This window comes from Lathyrus oleraceus, chromosome 1 (assembly GCF_024323335.1).
Source record: "Lathyrus oleraceus cultivar Zhongwan6 chromosome 1, CAAS_Psat_ZW6_1.0, whole genome shotgun sequence".
NCBI lineage: Eukaryota > Viridiplantae > Streptophyta > Magnoliopsida > Fabales > Fabaceae > Lathyrus > Lathyrus oleraceus.
Window position 1 is genome coordinate 394,894,841 of NC_066579.1, and position 25,323 is coordinate 394,920,163.

Genomic DNA, 25,323 nt, shown 5'->3' on the forward strand with positions numbered 1-25,323 from the left:
TTTGGAATTAATCAAGAAGACTCTTCAAAGTCGGAAGATTGGAAAGTCTGTAGAAATTCCCCGCAGAGTCTGACCAGAAACGAATGAGGATGGAGGGACGACGGAGAGACGTCGAGACGTCCGACGACCTTTGAAATTAATCAAGAAGACTCTTCAAAGTCGGAAAATTGAAATTTCTGTATAATCCCAGGAGTACGTTCTCGTCGAGCGCGGAGCGACTTGGAATATAAGATGATGGAGCAGAAAAGGTCCAGACGAGTCTGGGAATTCTCAAAAGTGGAGAGCTGATATGAATATTGGCGGTAGATACCGTGGTTCGATGAGTCGACGGGTGTTGTACCGACTTTTCTCATTTTTCAGCTAAGTCCCCAAGCAGAGTCATAGGACTAGCTCCCCAGCAGATCCAACGTCTGTGGACTTCTCCAGCCGAGTCAGGATGGTTGTCCCCGAGTGGAGCGGGTTTCAATGAAATATATCTTCAGCAGTGTTCATCCTGCCAGTGGATTGGACGAGTTTCCGCAGCAGACGGATTCTTGCACCCCCAGCTGAGTTGATTCTACCTATGGATAGCATGGGTTGTCCCCAGCGGAGTGGCATTCGCTTCCCTAGCAGGGTCGGGATGGTTATCCCCAGCGGGTTTCAGATCGAATGCTTCCCCAGTCGTCAGTCCTGGAGGTTGCTGTTCCCCAGCGGAGTTCTTTGTGAGCACTTCCCCAGTAAAGTCAGCAGGTATCTATGAGGGTTTTCCTGGAGCGGAGTCAGGATTGATATCCCCAGTAAGTCAAGATTGGAGTATCCCCACAGAGCGTTGGTGGTGTTTATCCCCAGCGGTTTCTCGAGTGGATTGGGTGCAAAGGAGGTTCTTCCCCAGCAAGGGTTGCCTTTTCCCAGCAGCAGTGATTCCCCAGCATGGTGGAAGTCCGAGCGATGACGATATCCTCAGTGGAGTGTCTCGTAATCCCTAGAAGAGTCCCTTGAGGGGGATATTTCTTTTTATGCATTCATCATGAAAAAATAACATGGCATATTGCGTAGAAAAATAAATGATCGCGTAGCATTTCCATGTTTATGGAGCATTACGCAGAAAAAATCAATCATGCATCATATTACAGGCATAAGCTAGTCTCAAGCTATGGTTACCGTTTGAGAGGTGATGTTGCATCAAAGCTTCTGTCAAGCGAAGATGGGAGCGATAATCCAAAGAATTTTTCCGGTATTCAGACCGATGTGGCATTCAGGCCAGTTTCCGATTCTCAGATCGAAGAAGTTTCCGACGATCAGGTCGAAGCACTTATGGCAATCAGGCCAGTTTTCCGGTGATCAGACCGAGGCGGTATTCAGACCGATGTGGCATTCAGGCCAGTTTTCCGGTGATCAGACCGAGGCGGTATTCAGACCGATGTGGCATTCAGGCCAGTTTCCGATTCTCAGATCGAAGAAGTTTCCGACGATCAGGTCGAAGCACTTATGGCAATCAGGCCAGTTTTCCGGTGATCAGACCGAGGCGGTATTCAGACCGATGTGGCATTCAGGCCAGTTTCCGATTCTCAGATCGAAGAAGTTTCCGACGATCAGGTCGAAGCACTTATGGCAATCAGGCCAGTTTTCCGGTGATCAGACCGAGGCGGTATTCAGACCGATGTGGCATTCAGGCCAGTTTCCGATTCTCAGATCGAAGAAGTTTCCGACGATCAGGTCGAAGCACTTATGGCAATCAGGCCAGTTTTCTGGTGATCAGACCGAGGCGGTATTCAGACCGATGTGGCATTCAAGCCAGTTTCCGATTCTCAGATCGAAGAAGTTTCCGACGATCAGGTCGAAGCACTTATGGCAATCAGGCCAATTTTCCGAGGAAAATATTTAAAGATTTTTGGTGAAAGTCCATATTTTTTGGATTAAAAATGAAATTTCTATTAATTAAATAAAATAGGAGCAATTAAAAGAAATTCAGAAATTAAAATAAAAAGCAAAAAAAACAAGGGCCATCAGATCTTCCTCATTAATTAAGGTGATAGATCTGATGGCCACGCGTGTGCTATCTATGGTGGACTTTAGTCAATGCAACACACGCGTGATATTTAAAAGGAATGGCTCAAATTAAAACAAATTAACATGATCAGATGGTCATGAGGCATGCCAGCTGTAACACCTCAAAATTTGCCCTCCTCTCTTGGGACTAGCATTATCATTTTGCATATCATTTTAGGTCATTAGGCATTGCATATTGCATATCATGTGGTTACATTGTGCGATCTATCTTCCCAAGTCTTGATTAGAAGATGAGGAAGTCTAAGTGCAAGCCTAGGGTTTATTGACTGATCATTGGCCATCTGAGGATTGGGCTGTGAATTAGGGTTTTGTGATTCTCAATGGATATTGGTCTTCATCTTGATTACAATGATACATCATCATCATCATGGTTTGTTTTCATCAAGTGATTGAAGCAGATTCCTTGAGATTAGGGTTTTGACCACTGGTCAACCCTAATCAGTTGCATTGGGCCAATCTGGGCATAATCAGGAGATGGGGTTTATGATGGTTATGGGGTTCATTCTATGATTATTTTGTGCTTATTGAGGATAGGGCTTCACCCTTGAGCCATTTCAGTTGAAGATTGAAGCTCAGATTGATCTATGCATTGCCAGATTCATCTATCAGATGAAAAAGTCAACTGTGGTCAACTGTACATGATCTGATGGATTTGGAGGTGGAAATGAGTTGGATACACTTCATTCATGTTGGAACAAGTGTTATATGACATCTCAAAGCTTAAAAATGAAGAAAATCAAGTCAGGACAAGAACTGCCAAAAATAGAAAGTGACTTGTAATTGAAGTTTCCAAAAATGGAAAGTTTTGGACCTCAAAGCCACGTGTCTAAGGAAGCTTCAAATGAAAAATTGTTCAACATGAAAGTTGTAGATCTTTCTCTCCCATTTCCAAAAAGTCCAAGATCATGAGAATCGGATGAACGGTTGAGGAGATATGATCAAATTACCACCGGGCGTGCATGGCAAAATTTTCCATGTATCGATACATACGAGTTTCGCATCGATGCATGCAAGGCAAAAAGTGCTATGTATCGATGCATACGAGTTATGTGTTGATGCATACTGTTGAAAAGTGTTGTGTATTGATACAAACAAGTTACGCATCGATGCATACTGTTAAAAAATGCTATGTATCGATGCATACGAGTTCTGTGTCGATGCATACTGTTAAAAAGTGCTATGTATCGATACATACAAGTTACGCATCGATGCATACTGTTATAAAATGCTATGCATTGATGCAGAAGCTTTGGTATCAACACACAACTCTGTTTTGATCTTGCATTTGCCTCTAAACATCAAATGTGACTTGCTTGGGCTGTCATGAGCTGTCATATGGCAATAGTTGGCAAGGGCGTTTTGGAGCTTTCACAATTAAATCACATTATGCTAATTACATTTGGTTTGGTTAATTAAGGTGATTAAGTGTGGATTAAGCTGAAGTATATATTCCTAAACACATTCTAATCATAACAGAATATCACAAATCCCAAAACCAGATCTGAAAACTCATCACATTCTCTCAAATCTTCAAGAACACCAAAACCTTCAACTTCATCAATTGTTGATCAATCTTCGACTTTCTTTTGATTTGAACTCCTATCATCATCATCTCCAACTGTTTGTGAAGATTGGAGTGAAAAGCAGTGCGAAACTCAACTGTTCAAAGAAGCATCATCAATGGCAAATTGTGATTGTGAGCATTAGGAGCTGTTTCAATCAAACATAATCGCATCATCCAACTCTTTGAAGCATCTAGTGCATCTGTTTGAGGAAGAAAAGCTCGAAGAACACCGATTTCACTGCTGCCATCTCCAGGTATGTGAAATTCGAAACTCACGAAATGCTTAATGTTCATGTGCGTTTGAAAGAGCATGCTACATAGGTTATGGTGATGTGTTTAGTTTATGAAATAGATGACTGTAGGTGAAGAAATCTGGATTTAAAGATTGGATCCAAAACACTAACTCGTTCGATTTGAGAGATACATGAACATTTAGATGAAATTAAGTTGAGATTCGAGATCCTCGTGCTTAGACGAGTCCAATGGCTATCCATTTGTTCGTTTTGGTTAGGATTTGGATTTCACGTGTTCTTGAGTGTTCTGGTAAATTGTTGAGTGAAAGTGATGATGAATGCTTGTTTGATCCAGAAATTCGTTTGAAATTTTGAATAGGCTGTTTGCCGCCCCCGCCATAACATAATTACAATTGTGCCATTGTCAAATTTCAATTAATAATATTAATTCTAAAAATCATTAAAAAAATCATGCCAAGCTTTAGATAATTCATAGAAAATTATAGAAAATTCAGAAAAATATGAGGATTGTTTCTTTGACTTCCTTGTTGACTGTAGATGATTTTTGACCTATTGGTCAAAGTTGTGCATGGTAGAAATAATATTTGACCTAGGGTTCTTTCACATATGTGCATTTTTGGTACCTTGTGCTATTGTGATCATGAAATCCTCATATTCTAAAAGAAATGTCTGAAAATTTTTGTGATGATTGTTGACTGGTTGATGCTTATTTACATGTAGATTTCATGAATTTTTGATACCTGATCATTGAGATATGAATTTTGGAACTTAGGTGTGACAATTTGTGTCACACCTCATTATGTCAATTTGCTGGATTTATTTGAGTGACCTATACTTGGTGAAATGATGTGAAATTTTGCATGATGGTTCATTAACATGTTAAGATGCTATGTGAATTTTTGTGGAATTTTATGTGGCATTTTCAAATTGATTGCTATTTTTCATCTCTGGTGGTTGAATTTACAAGTTCATGTGACATAGGTTGGTAGAATCAATGTGAAATGCTCATATGGTATTGAATGATCATGAAATTTTGTATGATAGTTATAGACACATGATGTGACATCCCTGTTTTGGTCTCACTCATTTCTTTACTGTTTTCATTGAGTTATGAATTTTTGAAGGGGAAGCATGTGTTGATGTTGTGATTTGGAGCATATAGTTGTGTCTGTTTTTGTTGATTTTCATTGACATGGTTCCATTTGTCCAATTAAGCTAAAATTTGACATGCTAGACCTTGAACATGTGCTGTTTAGGTGTAAATTATTTGAGAATTTTTAGAATTGTTTTGATATGGAATTGAATGCAATAGTTCTGTTTGGATGTTTGGTGTTCCATTTGAGCTAGTTTGGATTGTTTTGTGCATGAAATAAATATAATGAATGATATGGACATTGGATTAATTGTGTTGGCTTTTGTTTGACATTAATTTGAGTTTGGTTGGATATCCCTTGCTGTTTAGGATTTTTTCTTGCCTTTGGACCCTAGGCTTAACCTAGTGGTCTTGTTGCTAATATTTGCTTGATTTTTCAGGATCAAAAGCATAATGCACATGGAGAATGAATCAAGTTAAATGTAATTGATGTTGTTTGATGTTTGTACACTAACATAACATTGTTTTGTAGGTTGTGAAGTTTGGGATTGAGCTTTGAGCTTGCTTTGTTGTGCATTGATCTGTATAGATTAATTGGTTGATACTTGCTGTTTAGTTTTGTCTGTCTGAGTACTAACTGTGTTTGACTGTTTCCAGGTACTTTTAGTTGCTCAGTTCCTTGTGAACTTTTGCTTTGCTTTGCTTAAGCAACTTGCATTGAGGTATAACTTCCTAACTTCATGTAGTCTGGAGACCCGGCTGTTACCGGGCCGGGCAAATAAATGTCTGAAGTCCTCCTTAAGAGGCAATGATTGTGGTTGTTTATTTTTCGTGCCAAGCAGGTGAAAGTCCTTTAAATAAGGCAATTGGTGGAAGGTAGGGGTATGCAATCTACCCCCCACTATTCTGTGAGTCTTCTCATTGCTCCCATTACATGGTTGTAGCATTGAGAACACAAGCCCAAGATCTGTGCTGTCGCACAATCGAGTCGGAGTCATCGAGTATAGAAGGGTTCCCCTATTCTGGACCCATGCTCATTTGTCAGAAGCTCTCCCTGGTTAGGGATAAGAGCTGTGAGGTCTGATCCTCACTTCATCCTTTCATCTGCTTCACCTTAGCCTCGTAATGGCAAGGTTAAGAGCAAACACAGCCCGTACAGACGACTTGCTGAGGCAGTCAAACCTATTGTGTGAGCCACTTGTTTGGTTATAGTGCGTGCTATGTGGATATCTGTTTGAGAGGCTTGTTCTCATTTGATGTATGCTTGTATGTTGTTTGCTTGTGTGCTTGCTTCTTTCCTGGTTAGGATAGGCTTGCTTATGCAAGTAGGATAGAAAACTGAACTTAGGGATGACTGTGCATGACAACATCTAGGCTCGAGTCGTAGTCTCCCTAGTGTTGTGTCTCCTTCTGTTCTGACTAGTAATTCAGTCCCTTTTAGGGGAACTACATCGCCCTGATCCTTGTTCCAGACGAGGTATGTAGGCAGGTGGTCGTGCGAGACCACTCCGGGCAACCTTTTTCTTTTTGCGTGTGTTTACTTGTTATCTGATTGTGTGTTTGGTTCGGATGCCGACGTAAGCCCAGTGATTGGCTGTCGGGCTCCACGTTTGCCCTTTGGTGCGTGTTTTGGTTCGGATGCCGACATAATTCCATCAAGTGGTTGTCGGGCTCCACGTTTGCCCTTTGGTGCGTGTTTTGGTTCGGATGCCGACATAACTCCATCAAGTGGTTGTCGGGCTCCATGTTTGCCACCTTTGTTTGTTCGCGTGTTTTGTGTTGTTTGGCGTGCGTAAGCCGAACTACAGTGGCTCTGATTCTTGTTCCAGACAAGATATGTAGGCATAAGGTGCGATACCTTATCGAGCTCGTTTCTCTTAACCCCACCTGCGTTCCCCGTGTGTGTGTGTGATGTTTTAGCAACCTATTCTTTATTCTAGGACGTGGATCCCGTCGAGTACGACGGACGTGAGGGGTGCTAATACCTTCCCCTTGCGTAACCGACTCCCTTACCCTTTCTCTTTGGTCGCGAGACCATTTCCTTTCCAGGTTTCTCTGAGCGTTTCCTTTCCCTACTTTGGGATAAATAACGCGCAGTGGCGGCTCTGTGTTGTGTTTTTATTTGAGCTTCGCCGGTTGATTTTTCGCAGGATGCGACACCAACACATCACCAGAGCTAGGGCTCCGGTCTTCTTCTCCAGTGGACCTCACCAGATTGGTCCACCATCAACATTCACTAAAATGAAAAAAAAGGACATTGATTCAAAGGAAAAATGCTCAGGAGCTCGAATCTGACCTCAATTTTTTCCAATTCCAAGTATATTGAAAGATACAGGGATTTGAATTTTGAGGATCATGAACTGAGTTGCTTTGATTTGACCTCAAAGTAACTCAATCTTGTTGCTTACATCGGTAGGACTTCAACCAACCAAAAATCAAAGAGAATGGTGAAGAATTAAGAGAGAATCGAAGAGAGAAAGTCTCTGAAAAATCACCTTCGAGGAGCTTGAATCTTGCTTGATCTTGCTTCCAATTGGCCTTGGCTTGACTTCAGAAGCTTGCAGGAAGTGAATAGGATCAAATAATGACTTGGATTCTTGGAGTTTCAACTTCAACACAAAAGTGAAATTGAAACTCGATTTTCAATTGAAAACGTTTAAGTTTATCCTCTAATGGTGAAGGGTAGGTTGTAGGATCAAAGCTTGGGGAAGGTCTCCTCAATTTTGAGAATGAGGCAATGTATTTATAGGCTGAACAATTGATTTCCACACTCTTCCAATCAAATACCAAAAATAGCAATTCTCAGTTGCATGGATGCATGAGCGTGTGATAGGCTCATAAAGTGATGTCAAAAGGTCCAAAGTTGATCATGAGTGATGTTGAAAGTGTGTCATGAAGCCAATCATTTGAATTTGGGAAATGGTAATGAGATTCGTCCAAATGGAATCTTGAGGAAAAGCCATGCGCAAGTCACTCAATCCTTGCCAAATGAAGTTATTTTGGACTTTTTGGAAATGTGAGATCAAGTGGAACAACTTTCATGTTGAACACTTTTCCAGTTGAAACTTGGATCATGATGAATTTTGAGGTGGAAGTTTGAGAAATCAAACATAATTGAAATTTTTCGAAGTACCAAGTCAAATGTTCACTTCTTCCACCTTGAATAACTTTTGTTATGGGCTTCAAATGGAAATGGAAAACATTCATTCATCAAAGTTGTATCTATTTAAAACCTATTCAATTTGATCACAAATTTGACCTCATTTGGATTTGGAATGAAGGAGTTATGCATTTTAGAAGTTGAGGAAAATCGCGTGTTCAATGGTAATGGCCCAAAATAATCTATAATGTTTCCTCTTGTAACATGCCCTTGCAAGTTGAATTTGAAGTTTATAAAATAATAAAAGTTGGATAAGACACCTTGAATTTGATCATGAAACTTGGATGGTCTTCATCTAATGAAAATTGAGCAAGTTATGGTCCTTGGAAGTTGACTGCCTAACTAGGGCACATACAAAATGACCTATAATCTTTCACCATAAAAAATGACTTTCCAAGAAAAACTAGCTCTTGAACTCAGCATGAAAGTTGTTTGGAATGTCATAAGGAGTAACTTTACTCTTATTGTAGGAGATAGGGTCTAGTGAACCTCGGTTTTGACCAGTTGACTTTCTCTGGTCAACCACCATGAACCAACTTGCAAACTTGAAGTTCTATTGATCTCTTGGACTCATGGAGGATCATATATGTACAATATGATTTATAATGAAGTATCTCTTGATATATTTGATCAAATATTGAAGAAACTTGCTGAGAAAGTCACACAAGATACCTAGATGAATTAGGGCTTCCAAGGCAAAGAAGCTTCAAATTCTTGATGAATTCTTGATCAAAATGATAAATGAAGAACATGGGGACCCATATATGATGTTTAGAGACAATGTGAACCATATATTAATTGATCTCCTTGCATTGAGGGTCTCAAACCCTAGATATGAGCTTGATGAGGCATTAGTGGATATACACATTACCTACAAAAGAAACAAAGTTATACATAGACATATTTTTGGTATTTTGGTTAGTAAATAATGAAAAAAAAAGTATGATACAATCAAATGTTCTTGGTTACCTCTCCCAATGCAAACCCAATGGACGAGGGGTAAGGAGGATGCCAAGGTGTGATCCCAAAGTCAATGCAAATGATGAGATAACATGAGAGATCTTAGGGTCAAAATTGGGATCTTACACATGCTTGTGAATCCATGACCAAATGAAATGGTCATGCTAATGACATGATGATGGATGAGATGATTTCATGTATGCAAGGGACACAAATAAAAAGATAGGAAGAGGGAGGGTAAATTTTTGGGTATGACAAGAGAGTTGAGGAAGAAAGATCAGAAAGTTTTGTTGTACATCCATCAGTGTGTTGATGTGAATGTGTTTGAGAATATCGTTGATTCCACGACGGCGAAGGCTATGCGAGACACACTAGTACGGTGCTACGACAGTGATGCATTAGTGAAAAAGGTGAAGCTCTAGTATCTATGTAAACAGTATGAGAATCTTAACATGAAGAGCAATGAGAAGATACCAAATTACATCTCTAGAGTGATTCTGATTACAAATGAGATGAAATCTTGTAGAGAGACTCTTCCTGAACATGTAATCATTGAGAAGGTATTAAGATCTCTTACTCCTCAGTGTTATTATATTGTTGTTGCAATTGAACATTCTAAGGATCTGAGCACCATGAGAATTGAAGAGTTGCAAAGTAGTCTAGAGGCACAAAATTTGCGTCTGACTGAGAGACCCTCTGAAAGAGAGGTAAAGCAGGCTCTGAAGGCGTATTCTGGTAAGAAAAATCAGAAGAAAACTTGGTAATAGGTCAAGAAGAGACATGGTAGTTATCAAAAGTCATAAATCTCCAACTCTGATAAGAAGAAGCATCAGAATGGAAAAGAGAATTTTGACAAGAAGAAGGTTCAATGTTATTGTTGTAAGAAGTTTGGCCATTTTGTTGCTGACTGTTGGTCAAAAAAGGAAAGGAAATCATAAGAAGGAAACATAGCCAAATGAGAGTCTGATTATGAACCTATGTGTCGCATCCGCGAAAAACAACTGGCGGGAAAACGAAAACAACAGAGCCGCCACCGTGCGTTATTTATCCCAAAAGAGGGAAAGGAAACACTCGAAGTAAACCTGGAAAAGACATGGTCTCGCGACCAAAGAGAGATGGGATCGGGAGTCGGTTATGCGAAGGGAAGGTATTAGCACCCCTACGCATCCGTCGTACTCGACGGGATCCATGCTCAAAAGAATAGAAGAAAGGTTGCTAAACACTGCTCAAAGAATGCACACACACTGGAATAAGACACAGATGGAAGAAAAGGGGGAACGGGCTCGCTAGGATATCGCATCCTATGCCTACGTATCTCATCTGTAATGAGAATCAGAGCTACCGTAGTTCGGCTCACGCACGCCGAAACAAAACACACACACAAGAAACCGACTACCAATCGCTGGGCTTACGTCAGACTCCACACAAACATGCAAACATGGAAGCCGAATGCCAATCACTGGACTTACATCAGACTCCGAACCAACAAACACACTCAGGAAACCAACTGCCAATCGCTGGACTTACGTCAGACTCCACACAAACAAACCACACACAGGAAACCGACTGCCAATCGCTGGACTTACGTCAGACTCCAAGAAACAAGAGGTTAAATGGACGCTGAGTCTTCAAAAGAAACAACAAAGTTGAACAAACAAGCTAATAGGGAGTCTGGTACTCGAGCCTGCTAGCTGTCAAGCAAATACACACAAAAAGGAAAAGCGTGCCCGGAGAGATCTCGCACGATCTCTTGCCTACGTACCTCATCTGGTATGAGGATCAGGGCGACGTAGTTCCCCTGAACAGGGAAAGAACTTCTAACCTAACCAGAGACTGGGAAATGACAAACTAGAAGGGAGCCTGACTCGAGCCTAATAGTTATCATGCAATCCACAATGGTCCTAGGTTGAGGTTTCTATCTAACTTGCACAGGGAGCAAGCTATCCTAGACAACACAGGCAAATACATACAAGCACAAAAAGCAAGCACACACACTATATGCACACAATTGGGCTCATACAAGGTTAGGCTGTGAAACACAAGCCAACTGGAATCGGGTGTAGTTAGCTCTTAACCCTAACATTGAGAGTTAGGGTGAAGCAGATGAAATGGGAAGTGAGGGTAGGACCTCACAACTCTTATCCCTGGCCTGGGAGAGCTTCAGACAAATGAAAGTGCGGGAGTTCAGAAAGTAGGAACTCTTCTCCACATATGACTGACACAACAAAGATCTTGGGTTAATATCCACAATGCATCAACACAAGGTGTGAGCAAAGTGGATGACACACTGAATAGCAGGAGATGGATTGCACATCTCTTTTATCTGCCAATTGCCTCATAAGAGGACTTTTCCTGCTTGGCACAAAAATAAACAAACACAAGCATTGCCTCTTAAGGAGGGCTTCAGACAGGTGCCTGCCCACATAACAGGACAGGTCTTCCAGACTACATGAAGTCAGAGAGTTATACCTCAGTGGTTAAGCAACCAAGCAAAGCAAGTTCAAATTGAACTTAAGCAACTTATGTACCTGTGGAAACATCAGATAAATCAGTTCAACTGTACAGGCAAATAGACAACAATTAATACCAAACAGTCAAACCCAATGAGCAAAGGCATAAGCCAACAAGTCAAACTCAAATGAGTTAACAACCCTACAAAACACACAAGGTTAGTAGCCAAAAGTAAACATCAAATGCTCAAGTGATAGAGCATCATCAACTATGGAACTTGAATGCTCAACCTGAAATCAAAGCTCAAAGATAAGCAACAAACCACTAGGTCAAAGCCTAGGGTCAGAGGTGGAGAAAAATTTAAAACTGAAGCTGAAAATTAACATGAATCAACTTCAAACACATCTTGAAACAATCCAAAAGGTCTCACATTAATATCATTAACCAAAAGCATTTCATGATCAATTGAAGTTCAAGGCAATTTTAAAGCTCAAATGTGACCAACCAGAATGAAAAATCTCAATTAAATCAGAAATAATTCCAAAAATTCCAACAAAAATCATGAGCAATCACAACATCCATAGCATGCATCATACAAAAAATCAAGACAATTGGAGATCATTTAGCAAGGCAAACACATAGCACAAGTTGAACATCAAAAGGTGTGACATAAATTGTCACACCAACTTAACATGATCATAAAACAGAAATGATAAATGGTAAAAATACCAAATCAACACCAAAATGTCAAGCAATGAGTCTAGTTTCATCATGCAAATTTTCATATTCATTGGATTAAAAACCAGCATTTCACAAATGATATAGCCAGGCAAGGTACAAAATGGATACATGTTCAATCATCCTAGCACCAAAAAATATTCAGCCAAGCACAATTTGCAAAATCATGGTGATAAAAAAGTAGAGAGTACAAGGATCATAATGCAAAAAACCTGGTATTTTTTGGAGCAATATTCAATTTGTTTTGATTTTTTAAAGATTGAAATAAAATGAAATGAATATGTGACATTTAAATGAAATGAAATGGAATTATTTAATTTGAATTTGAATTATGGCGCCAGCAGCTAAAACGCTGCGTTCCACTTATGTGGTGGCAGCCAATGGTACGCTCAAAGCAAAATGGCCAATCAGAGACCAGCATGGGAATTGCATGCACCAATCACGTGCAAACCCTAGGGAAACAATCTGCAACAGATTTTCGTTGGCAAAAATGCATCAAAACCGTGGCCAAAAGGTCTGCACTTCATCTCCTTCATCGTGAATGCATGAACAGTGGAATTCTCAAGAACATCAAGAACAATATTTCCAGAACTTGAAATTAAACACATCAATATGAAGATCCTTCATCATACATCAAGAATACACGCATAGCTAAGCTTGAATCAAAGCACACAAAGAGAATCGAAGCAATTATCATTCATGCACAAAACTTTAAATCAACCTAACTCACTCAAACATGCATGGAATTTCACGATTTAAAGCTCAGCATGACCAGCAAACATAGATCTACAATAATATCACAATAATTTTGAGAAAAGAGAGATTCGATTTCGTGACCTCTTGAAGAGCAGATTTGGAATTCGAGTGATTCAAGGCCTTGTGATGCTCCAATGCTTCTCTATGATGCTTGTACAGTTGATTGGATGAAAACTTGAAGTTCAATTGTGCACGAATCAACCAGAATTTGGATTCACCATTGTTGCTTCCAAGCTTCAAGCATGAACAAACAGTCGTGGATTCTCTTGGTTCTTCCTTCAAACTTGCTCAAAGATGCTTCCAGATGATGAATTGATCACGATAAATGCAATTTGTTTGAAGAAATTGGAAGAAAATTTTGAGAGAAAAATTTGATGAATTGAGATCTAGATCTGAAATTATGAGAAGCTAACTGAAAAACAGTTATGGTTTAGGCTTATATATGTTCTACTAATCATGCCTTAATCAAGTTTAAGCCAATGCAAATGAAATTAACAAATATGAGGTGCAAATGCAAATTGGGATTTTCACCCTTATGCATGAAAATGCATGTGAACAGTACACGAATTGTGATTCATTTTCACTCAAAAATCTGTTTTGGAGCTAAAGGCAATGGCACAATGTTCAAATAATGCACAAATTTTAAATTCCATATTTTCCCTCCAAAAATCAAGTGAATTTCCAAATATTCATGTGATGATAGTGCATGTCATGTAATGCAAGATTTGGAAACTAGAGATCAAAATAAGAGCAATGCAAAAAGAGCCATCCAATTTGGAGTTTTGGTTGAGAAGTTATGCCCATTTGAAGTTTAATGTACACTTTGTCAAGATTTGATCATATCTCCTTAACCACACATGAGAAATTTATGATCTTGGACTTTTTGGAAATGGGAGAGAAAGATCTACAACTTTCATGTTCAACTAAATTTCATTTGAAGCTTTCTTTATGATGTAATCTTGAGTTGAAAACCTTCCCATTTTTGGCAAATTCAAATTACAGGTCACTTTCTATTTTTGGAAAGTTTTGACCTGACTTTAAATTCTTCAAAGTTGATGTTTGAAATGTCAAATGAGACTTGTTTGAACATGAATGAAGCATTTCTAGTCACTTCCCACCTCCAAATCCAACAGTTGACTTGGCAGCTGACTTTTATGGTTGACGGATGACTTGGACATACACAGATGATTTTGAGCCTCAACCATTTGATGAAATGGCACCAAAATGAAACCCTAGCTTATACAAGCTCAATAAAATCACATGATGATCTCCATCTCATTAAAGACCTAATCTCCTTGAAAATCCCTGATTGGCATAATGCAACTGATTAGGGTTGACCAGAGGTTAAAACCCTAATCCCAAGGAACTTGATCAGAAATAATGAACCATGATGATGATGATGTACCATTTAAACCAAGATAATGCCCCACCTCCTTGAGGAACCAAGAAACCCTAATTGAAGCACAACCATTAGATGATTAGTGATCAATTCATGAGACCCTCAAGCTTGAATCTTTTAACCTCTCTATCTTCTGATAAAGACTTAGGAGTATGACTTGCTTATTTCACATGATATGCAATATGCAAATGCCTAATGCCCTAAAAATGAAATGCAATATGCTAAGCTAGTCCCAAGAGAGGAGGGAAAATTTTGAGGTGTTACACTATGCTATTGATGGTTTATGAATATGATGGGATATTTCATATACTGGTGGTATATTGACATTGGCTGCTCAAATCACCTAATTAGAAACAAACACTGGCTTATTGACTTTGATTCTAGAAAGAGGACAAAGATCAGATATGCTGATGATAAGTATTTGAATGCTGAAGGAATAGGAAATGTCAAGGTCAGAGTGAAGAATGGAAAAACTGTTCTGATTAAGGATGTTTGGTATGTTCCTGGCATGAAGAGCCATTGATGAGTATAGGTCAGCTAATTGAGAAAGGTTTCTCAGTTACTATGAAGGACAATCTCTTGAAGTTGTATGATTATGATCAGAAGATAATTATGCAGTATAAACAGGGAAGCAACAGGACATTGAAGGTGAATGTGGAAACAACTGAAACTAAGTGCCTTAGTGTAGAAGGTACTGAAGGTGACAGTGACTTGTGGCATAAGAGACTGGGGCATATGAACTTTAGAAGCTTAGGTCATATGAGTTCTAAGAAGTTGATACATGGCATTCCTAAGATTTTCAATCCTAAGAAGTCATGTGAGATATGCATGAAAGCTAAGAAACCTAGATCTCCATTTGCATCAGAAGTATATTCAAGAGCAAAACATGCTTTTGGAGTAGTGAATTCTGATGTATGTGGATATTTGAAGTACCTTCACATGGAGGAAATAATTATCTTGTGTCATTTGTGGATGCGTTCACAAGAATGACATGGTTAACACTCATGAAGTTTAAGCATGAGGTGTTTACTGAGTTTCAGAAGTTCAAGGTGAAGGCTAAAAAGCAAAGTGGTCAGGCGAACTGATGGTGGAGGTGAGTACAACTCTATAGATTTAAAGAAGTTTTGTAAGGAGAATGGAATTGAACACGAGGTTACTGCTCCATCCTCGACACAATGGTCTTGTTGAAAGAAGAAACATAACTTTGCTTGATATGGAAATGAACATGCTGAAGGAGAAGAAGCTTTCTCACACCTTGTAGGGAGAAATTGTTGCCACTGCATCGTATGTGCTCAATAGGTGTCCAACTAAGAAGATGAAGGAAATAGTTCCTATTCAGAAGTGGACTGGAGACAAGCAAAGTGTGAGCCAGCTGAAGTTGGTTGGCTCTGTTTGTTATAAACATGTTCTAGATGCTAAGAGAATGAAGTTAGATGACAGAAGTAGAGTCATGTTGCTTGTAGGGTACCACAATACATGTGCTTATAAGATCCATTGTCATGTCACTAACAAAGTTGAGTTCAACAGAGATGTCAGTGTTAAAGAATCAAAAGCATGGGATTGGAACAAGTCTCAATCCAATTCTAGTTCAGTGTTAACACCTGAGTTAACTTCTAAAGACATTTCAAACTCTAGAGGAGAATATGCCTCTGAAGGAGATTCTGAGTCTAAAGATGAGTCACAGTCTGAAGGTGACTCTGATGCTGAAGTTGAGTCTGACTCTAAAGGAGAATCTAATGATTCAGATTCTAAGGATGATTCAGATTTTGATGGTGACCAAGATTCTGATGATGATCCATACTTTTGTGATAATCTAGCCTCTGAAGATAGACCTTCTGAAGGTGGAGATTATGAAGTTATAGTTTCTAAAGGTGGAGCTTCTGAAGTTGTAGATATTGAAGGTGGTCCTGCTTCTGAAACTCGGCCATAGAGAATTCAACAGATTCCATGAAGGCTTGCATATTTTGAATTGATGCAAGATACTGAAATAGACTCTGAAAAGGAAGTCATTAAGTGTTCCATAATGGTGGAATATGAACTAGCAAGTATAGAAGAAGCTCTCAATAAGAAAGTATGGCTGAAGTCCATGAAAGGAGTACTTGAGGTTATAGAAAGAAATAAGACTTGGGAGTTGACTGAGCTTCTAAAGAACAAGAAATCCATTTTTGTCAGATGGGTTTAGAAGGTGAAACTAAAGCCAGATGGATCAATTGGCAAACATAAAGCAAGGTTAGTAGCTAGAGGATTTCTATAGAAATCTAGAATAATTATTTTGAGGTATTTGCTCCTATAGCTAGACATGAAACAATCAGACCAGTTATTGTTATAGTTGCTAATATGAATTGACCTCTAATGCATTTAGATTTGAAATCTTCATTTCTGAATGGTCCTTTATAAGAGGAAGTTTATGTATCACAACCTCCTGGATTTATGAAAAAGAATCAGGAAGGGATGGTGTACATGTTACATAAATCCTTTTATGGACTGAAACAAACTCTTAGAGCCTGGAATCTGAAAATTGATTCATTTTTCAAGCTTCAAGGATTCATAAAATGTGAGATAGAGTATGATGTTTATGTTTAACATACATTTGATAGAAATATGACTATGGTGTGTCTCTATGTTGATGACATATTGCTAATAGGGAGTTGTTCAACTAAGATAGCTAAGTTCAAAAAGGTGCTCATGAATGAGTTTGAGATGACTGATCTAGGAAATATGACTTATTTTATAGGGGTGAAGATTATGTACTATGGTAAGGGTATAATATTGAATAAAGTGAAGTATGAAGTTGAGCTCTCAAAGCGATTTGAGTTCATCAATTGCAAGTTTGCAATCACACATGTTGAAATAAATCACAAGATTGATTCTGATATTTAGGGTGATGATGTAGATGCTACAACTTTTAAATAGTTGGTAGGCTCATTGAGATATCTTTGTAATACCAGACCTGATATTTGCTATGCAGTTGGAATGATGAGTAGGTTTATGAACAAGCCAAAATGGTCACATTACCAATCTGTTGTTAGGATACTGAGGTATGTTAAGGGTAATCTGAAGTATGGAGTTTGTTCCCTTCTGGTGTTGAATCTAATTCAGAGATGATGTGCTACTCAAACTCTGGTTGGTGTAGAGACATAGTTGATAAAAGAATTAATTATGGATATCTTTTCAAGTATTTAGGAGGTCCTATTTTTTGGTGCTCCAAGAAGCAACCAGTGGTTGCATTGTCAACATATGAAACTGAGTACATTGCAGGTGCATTGTCTGCCTGTCAAGTTATGTAGATTCTAAACTTGCTGCAGGATCCAAAGATCGAGGTGAGCAAGCCTGTGAAGTTAATGATTGACAACAAATCAACTATAAGCCTTGCCAAGAATCCAGTGATGCATGGAAGAAGCAAGCACATTGACACAAAGTTTCATTTTTTGAGGAAGCATGTTCTGAATTGTGTGCTTGAAGTTGTGCATTATAGCACTCAGAAGCAACTGGAAGATATTCTAACCAAAGCAATCAAGACTGAACACTTTATCCATTTGGAGGATGGAATTGATGTTGTTGATTTTGATTAGCTGAATATGAATTAAAGGATGGTTTTAGATTGTAATTCATTTTCAATTGCATTTAAGTTTAATTTAACTTATATTTGGATTTGCATTTTGCTTTAAGTAGCATATAAACCAAGTATAGTTTTAGCTTGAAAAGTGTAATCTTGATCATAATAGATTTTCAACTTTCTATTAGAATTTGTTAGAAACTTTTGTTTCTCTCATGCATCTTCATCTTCTTCCTTTTGTGCATCAACAATATAATCAAGCCCAATTTTTTTTCCGACTTCTTCTAATTTTTAACCTAATCTAATTTATTTCAATAAAGATATAATAAAATGAAAAATAATTGTAATAATTTTATTTATACCTACGTCTCTATGAGGGAAATACCCTATCATCCTATAAATCTAAATGAAAGAGAGAGAAAAAAATCCACAACCACACACCAAAAATATAAGAAGTATTTTGTAACATAAAAACAAGACAATATAAAATCTAATCAAGCAATGTAAATAAATATTTTAAAAAATTATCTTCGCATATAGTGTAAATACATTCTATATAACGATATAAATGGTAAGAGAGAAAAAGTGAAGATATATGAGAAATAGTATAGAAGAATATGTAGTGGTTTTTTAGCCAATTTACTGGCCAGGAAAAGCAGGTCCAAAAATAACAAAAAAATTTAAAGAAAATTGAACCCTACGTGAATCGAACACGCAACCTTCTGATCTGGAGTCAGACGCGCTACCATTGCGCCAAGGATCCATTCATGATAACGTTTCGTCTGGTAATTTATATATAAATATTTGTTTCCTTTCATGTTTTAAATGTCAGTTTCCGCTATCATGTCTCATTTCTTCCCTTCTCAGAGAAATTGTTTCTTCTTCTTCCAACCTAACCTAACCCTAAAACATGTAACAATGCTTCCACCGCCACCGTCACCGTCACCCCCAAATTGAAATCAAACCCTAAAAAATCCAACACCACTGTCATCATCACCATTCACTTTCCTCCCTCACTGAATGACAAACCCTTTCCTTCACTGAACACTGACGGTAAGCCTCCATCCTCAACGCTTAACCACAACGAGGGAGCTTTTTTTAGTCTAGTTTATGTTCATTGTTTCAACAAAATACCTGTAAGTTTATAATTTATTATAAACTATAACTAATAATACTCATTGTTTCAGCAAGTGGGCAACACACACCAATTGCCAATGATCCTTCTCAACCAAATCAACAAACTACAACAACACACAATCTTCCACCAACTGGCCTAAAGAAAAGAAGACTTGATGAAAATGGTAACATAAAGAGATCTGAGGTATGGGATCACTTTAACCTTATTCCTGATAGTGACCCCCCAACTGCTGAATGTAAGTACTGCCACAAAATGTATATGCATGACTCTAAAGAAACATGGAAGATCAAACTTAAAGAGTCACATGAAAACATGCCTCAAGTATGCATTGAACGTGTCTATCGACCCTATCCAAACAATCTTGTTATATTCAACAACTAAGGGAAATATGTTGGTTCCATTAAGTTCTAGGTTTAACCATGTAGTTTGCATAAATGGATTGGCTTATTTGATCATTGTAGATGAGAAACATTTCAAAACAGTTGAAGGGGAGGGGTTCAAGTACTGTAGGAAAGTGCAACCCCAATTTTCTATACTGCCAAGGAGAACCATAACTAGGTTTTTCCCCCCAATTATATCTTGATGAGGAAGTGAGGTTGAAAGCGTTCTTTAAGTCTCATTGTTGTAGGGTGGCAATTACAACAAATTGCTGGACGTCTGTCCAAAATCTAAATTACTTGACCCTCACTGCCTGTTTTATTGATAAGGATTAGCATTGCCAAAAAGGATAATTAACTTTACAATTATCCTAAATCACCGGGGTAAAACTATTGGTAAGAAGTTTGAGGAGGTTTTGAAGAAGTGGGGGCTGAGAAATATTTCTACCATCGCAATAGATAATGCCTCATAAAATGATGTTGTTGTTAAATAATTAGAACACAAAATAAGAAACATGAATAGACTTTTAATGGATGGGTTTGGGTTTCACATGAGGTATTATGCTCATCCACTGAATCTGGTTGTGAAAGATGGATTAAAATTAGCCCACACCTCAATTTCAAGGGTTAGAAATGCAATTAGGTTTGTTAGATCTTCACCCCATAGGGATTTAAAGTTCAAGGAATGTGTGGAATATGTTGGGATTTCATGCAAGACGTCAGTATGTCTTGATGTTTCAACCAGATGGAACTCGATATATCTGATGTTAGATGCGGCTGAAAAGTTTCAAACTGCTTTTGATAAGCTAGAAGGTAAGGATGAAGCCTATAGGGATTTATTTGAGGTTGATTGCCCTTAGTAGTCAAGATTCGGATAATATTAGGGTTTTTATTAAGTTTTTAAAGAATTATTATGAGTCGACAAACGTTTTTTCTGTTTCAACAAAAGCAAGCTTGCATACTGCTTTTCCGTACTTGGGTGGCATCTACATTGAGCTTAAGAAATTAAACATGGACCTGAATGGATTGTTTGCTGAGGTGACTAGGGACATCTTGGAAAAGTATAGTAAATATTGGGTTGATATCACTAAGATGAACCAACTACTTTATTTTGGTGTTATCTTTGATCCTCGATATAAGTTAAGATATGTAGAATGGTGCTTTAATGATATGTATGGAAAACATTCTGACACTAGAAAATCCCTACTAAAAAGATATCAATGACAATATTTCAAAACTGTTCAATCTTTACAAACAAGAATATGACACTACTGGAGGCTCAATTTCATTTGTTGTGGCGATTGTTTCTCTTCGTGAAACTGCTGCCAGCGAAGAAGTACCCACATATGTAGTTAGGGAAAATGCTTTTCAGAAACATTTGATGTATATGGATTCAGTGGAAGAAGAAATTGAGCTTTAAAGTTATATAGAAGGAAAATGTTTAACTTTTAATGAAAAGGATGAAGAAAAGTTTAACATTCTTTGTTGGTAGAAACATGATGCTGGTCAATACCCAGTTCTGTCCCAAATAGTTAAAGCTATCATGCCCACGCCAGTTTCAATCGTGGCTTCTGAGAGTTCTTTTAGCACGGGTGGGAGGGTTTTAGAGGTATATATAAGCTCTCTCAAACCAGAAATGGAAGAGGCTCTAATTTGTGCTCAAAATTGGTTGAGGCCTTCCTTTTACCAATTCAAAGACTTGGAATTCAATGAGGAGTATGAGATTTTTGAAGATGTTTTACAAGGTATTGTTTCAATCTTTCTTAAGTATTTTTTTAAAATTTATTTTGTAATATTTTGCTAATTGATTTTTAAAATGTATTATAGGATTTACTAAAACTTTAGTTGGAAGTAAGGCCATGCCATCCTCACAGACTCAGTCACAACCTTATGGTTATGCCTAAAACAAATTAAGCTTGAATTCCCTTGTATTTTGTTAACCCGTCTTTGTTAAATAAAGTATGTATTCTAATGTTTTCTGCGACATTTTCAGCCACTTTTTTTTAATGTTTTAGAGTCATGAATGACTCTTTTTTTTAAGCCATGAATAACATAACCAAACACTTTTTAAAAGAATATTAAAATATAAACTTTCTTGGTTACATACAGGAATATATATGAATTTCTTAGCATCTTATTAATATAGAAGCTAGGCATTCTGAAAGAGGGGTCTGAAAGTAGTAATTGCTGGAATTCCAAAAATCATAGATAATGACATCCCGGTATGCTCAATCTCAATGTCTTAATCTATTTTCATCCAAAACTCTAACCTTGTCATTTGAGTCACTGTTACATCTGAAGAGTTAATCATATATGTTTGTAGAAACTTCATGTGGTTTTTCTTTTGTTTCATTAGGTTATTGACAAGATCAGTTTTGATTGGTTTTGTTGCTTTGATGAACAACCTGAATGGATGGTGTATGGGAGTTTTGATTACGAGTTTATGCTTTTCATATGGTTTTGATACATTTCTAACATTACTATGCGTTGATGGATGCTTTATGATTAATCTTAGAATGGCCAGTTTTCTAAACTTCATACATAATCTGCTGATGGATGTTGTCTTGTTCTGTCACTTATAGTGTATGTCAGCACTAGAATTTATTCAAGTAACATACTGAAAAACATGATGGTAATCGTCAGTGTAAAATTTGATTGATTTTGTTGCAAAATTTGATGAAAATAGTTTATAATGTGCAAAGTTTGATTCACATAGGTTTTAATTGGTTTTGTCAGCACTAGTCTCCAAGCTTTTCATATAGTTTATAATGTGCAAAATTTGATTCAAAATTTGATTGGTTTTGTTGCTTTGATTACGAGTTTATGATTATCATATGGATGTTGTATGATTGATCGTAGCATTGTGAGTTTTTTTAAACTTCATAATAATCTATTGTCTTGAAAATAGGTCTTGATTTTAGGATAAGACTCTTTTTCTATGTAATTTGGTTTTATGCTTGTGTTGAATCAAAAGACAACGAGATTTACAATCATATAAACGTTGTTCTTCATGGTTTTAAGATATGTCTTATGATTGCTTAAACTAGATGCTGAAGGGAAAGAGTTTATGGAACGAATTATGAAACACTTGCATGCCTTAAGCTATCATGAGAACATTTTCAACAGGTGACTAGCAAACTTATAACATATAGTAATTTAAAGGTTCATTGATGTTAATTTATCGTCTTACACACCTAAATTTGTTTTTTTTCCAGGCCAACTTTATTAATTTCATTGTTATAATCAAGGGTGGAAATCATGTTGATTACATCACCATTCATTGTTTGTAATGTGATATATAAGAGGAAAAGGTGCTTTGGTTATGGTGGTTGATGGTATTAGATTTATTTGGATTTGTTAATGTTAATGCATGTATTGATTTATGTTGGATGAATTAATTTTAAACTTGGATTTTATGTGGTCCTAGGAAGGATTAATTTTAATTTTAATTAAACAATTTAGTTGTGTTAATGTTATTGAATTTGTTTTAGTTATAACGTGAAATATGAGTTCTAATAGTTATTTAGAATGTATTCTAACAATTTAAATGGTGAATTTTTTGATGGCCTAATATCTAACCCGTTTCTTAATAAACCAAATTTTTTTTTGACTTAAAAGTGTATTTTAACCATTTTTAAAATTGGGCCATCCTTGGTCCAAATAAAAATATATGTATTTATTTTCATTTGGGCCCAATTCTGTTAAGCCCGAAAAAACCGAACCTGAATAAAATCGAATTAGGAAACCGGTCTGCTAATGTATTTATTTTCATTTGGGCCTAAACTCTAACCGACTCGATCTGCTGCCCTTCCCTGACTGCATCATCCACCAAATTATCTTTATTCCTGATGTATACTAAGGAACCTATAATTTCTCTTTCATCATCTTGTTCATATTCTTCTTCATCTTGACAATGCCCAAAATCATTATCGTTACAACGCCGAAAAGTATCTCGCAGTATTAAATATCTCGTGAATATTATAAGAAATCCCAGGATTTTCCATCAGCCCAACATAAGCTTTGTAGAATCTGTTAAGCTCACTATCTTCCACTCGAAACAAAACTTTACGCCTAGCTTCATCTTTAGGATAAAAATCTTTTGAACATAACACTTCTGCATAAGAGCTCTCTAACCTGATGGTTGTGTTAGGTTTCTTAGTCTCAAGATTCACCTTAACTTGTAGCAAGAAAACTTGCATCTTCAACGTCAATGAAACCCACAAATCCATAGCCCCTTCCTTCGACATTCCGTTTATCCGGAATAACCACTTCATCGATATTCGCGTAGCTTTGGATCCTCTCATACATTTTTTTGCGCTTAGGTCATTTGGAAATGACGAGAAGAAAAGCGACGATCTTCTTATGTTGAAACCAACTTCACGACTTCTTTTGTTAAAACCAGCTTCATGTCTTCTACTCCAACCTGTATTATCCCAATGAGATTTCGCTGTTTTGGGGACCCATTTTCTCCTTGAGACCCGCCTCAATTCTGAATCTAATGTTGGTATATGGATGACTCACTATAATGATGAAGGTGAAGATGAAGATTTCCCAAAAAAGTTATAGAGAGGGGAGAACTTCTCTCTCTAAGTTTCTGGAACAATTTGAGAGAATTATTAAACGTGCAATGAGCAATCGTCAAAGATTTTCATACAATCATATATAATCAAAAAATATATTTTGACTCTTCCAATTTTTAATATAATCTATTTATGTGCTTTTAATTATATTTATGTTATTGAATGTTAAGATTAGTCATTTAATTTATAAAAAATGAATTAAAAAAACTTTTAATATTTAAAAAATCTATCTTAGAGATACAAAGAAAATCTATTTTGTATCAATGAAAAATCTATTAATAAAATGAAAACGGAAAAGGAAAAACATACATATAAGTAAAAAGGTTATCTCCTTTAAATAGGGTAGAGGCAATAAGCAATGTTTTTAGCTAATTTAGCTGCGGGGAAAAGCAAGTCCAGAAATTAAAAGGAAAGTTGAACCCTACGTGAATCGAACACGCAACCTTCTGATCTGGAGTCAGACGCGCTACCATTGCGCCAAGGATCCGTTCGTGTTGTCATTTCGTCTGTTTATAGCCTTAAACAAGGTAAAAGATAATGGTATTCTAAGCAAGGTAAAAGATAATGGTATTCTAAGCAAGGTAAAAGATAATGGTATTCTAAGCAAGGTAAAAGATAATGGTATTCTAAGCTTTTTGATTGTTCTATTTTTATTGGTTATAAACATTCTATTATCACATTAAAGATTTTAGGAAACATGGTGTTATCAAAACACGATTTTATGATTGTAATATTTCTGAGTTTTAACTTTTAACTACACACAAATCCTACAAAACAAAAAACTATATAAACAACAAAAATTAAAAATCAGAGAGTACAACCACAACAGAGGAAGAAATAACAGAGCATGGTGAGCAAGGCGAGAGACTCGATGCACGTGACGAGTGCCCACAACACGTCATCAACCAACCAAAAGTTCCACCGCAACAGAGTTTCTTGAAAGTTCCGGCCACCGCTCCAATACGACAAGTCCAGCACCGGCCACCGAAATAAAGACCACGGCAACGATAGATCTAACTCCGGCCACCGGAAGATCGATATGTCCCGTAACCACCTGGAACTCATGATGTGCCGTTCTTTCTTCAAAATCTTTTCTGAGTTTTGTTTATTCTTCTTTCCCTTCGAATGAATTTCCTTTTCTTTCTTTTTGTTTTCTTTATCTAAATCATCCTTTTCAATTATTAAAGTAAGAAAAGGTGGGGTGTTTAGGACTGTAATCAATTCGGTTCGGCATGATGTTCGGTCAAA

General features: G+C 37.3%; 1 long non-coding RNA gene and 2 other non-coding genes across 10 annotated transcripts; 1 reads left to right on the plus strand and 2 right to left on the minus strand.

Moving 5' to 3' along the window:
• Positions 1 to 18,671: 18,671 nt before the first annotated feature.
• Positions 18,672 to 18,743, minus strand: TRNAW-CCA (transfer RNA tryptophan (anticodon CCA)). The gene has a single exon. It is a non-coding gene; the product is annotated as a tRNA-Trp (tRNA).
• A 76-nt stretch (positions 18,744 to 18,819) lies between these two features.
• On the plus strand, positions 18,820 to 22,971 carry LOC127074332 (uncharacterized). Of its 8 annotated transcripts, none has more exons than XR_007785986.1 (6): positions 18,820 to 19,033; positions 19,168 to 21,240; positions 21,323 to 21,454; positions 21,605 to 21,717; positions 21,852 to 22,621; positions 22,711 to 22,971. It is a non-coding gene; the product is annotated as an uncharacterized LOC127074332 (long non-coding RNA). The 8 variants fall into 8 exon arrangements; XR_007785988.1 differs by having other exon boundaries at positions 22,543 to 22,621; XR_007785978.1 differs by having other exon boundaries at positions 21,323 to 21,717.
• A 1,519-nt stretch (positions 22,972 to 24,490) lies between these two features.
• On the minus strand, positions 24,491 to 24,562 carry TRNAW-CCA (transfer RNA tryptophan (anticodon CCA)). The gene has a single exon. It is a non-coding gene; the product is annotated as a tRNA-Trp (tRNA).
• Between the last annotated feature and the right edge of the window lie 761 nt (positions 24,563 to 25,323).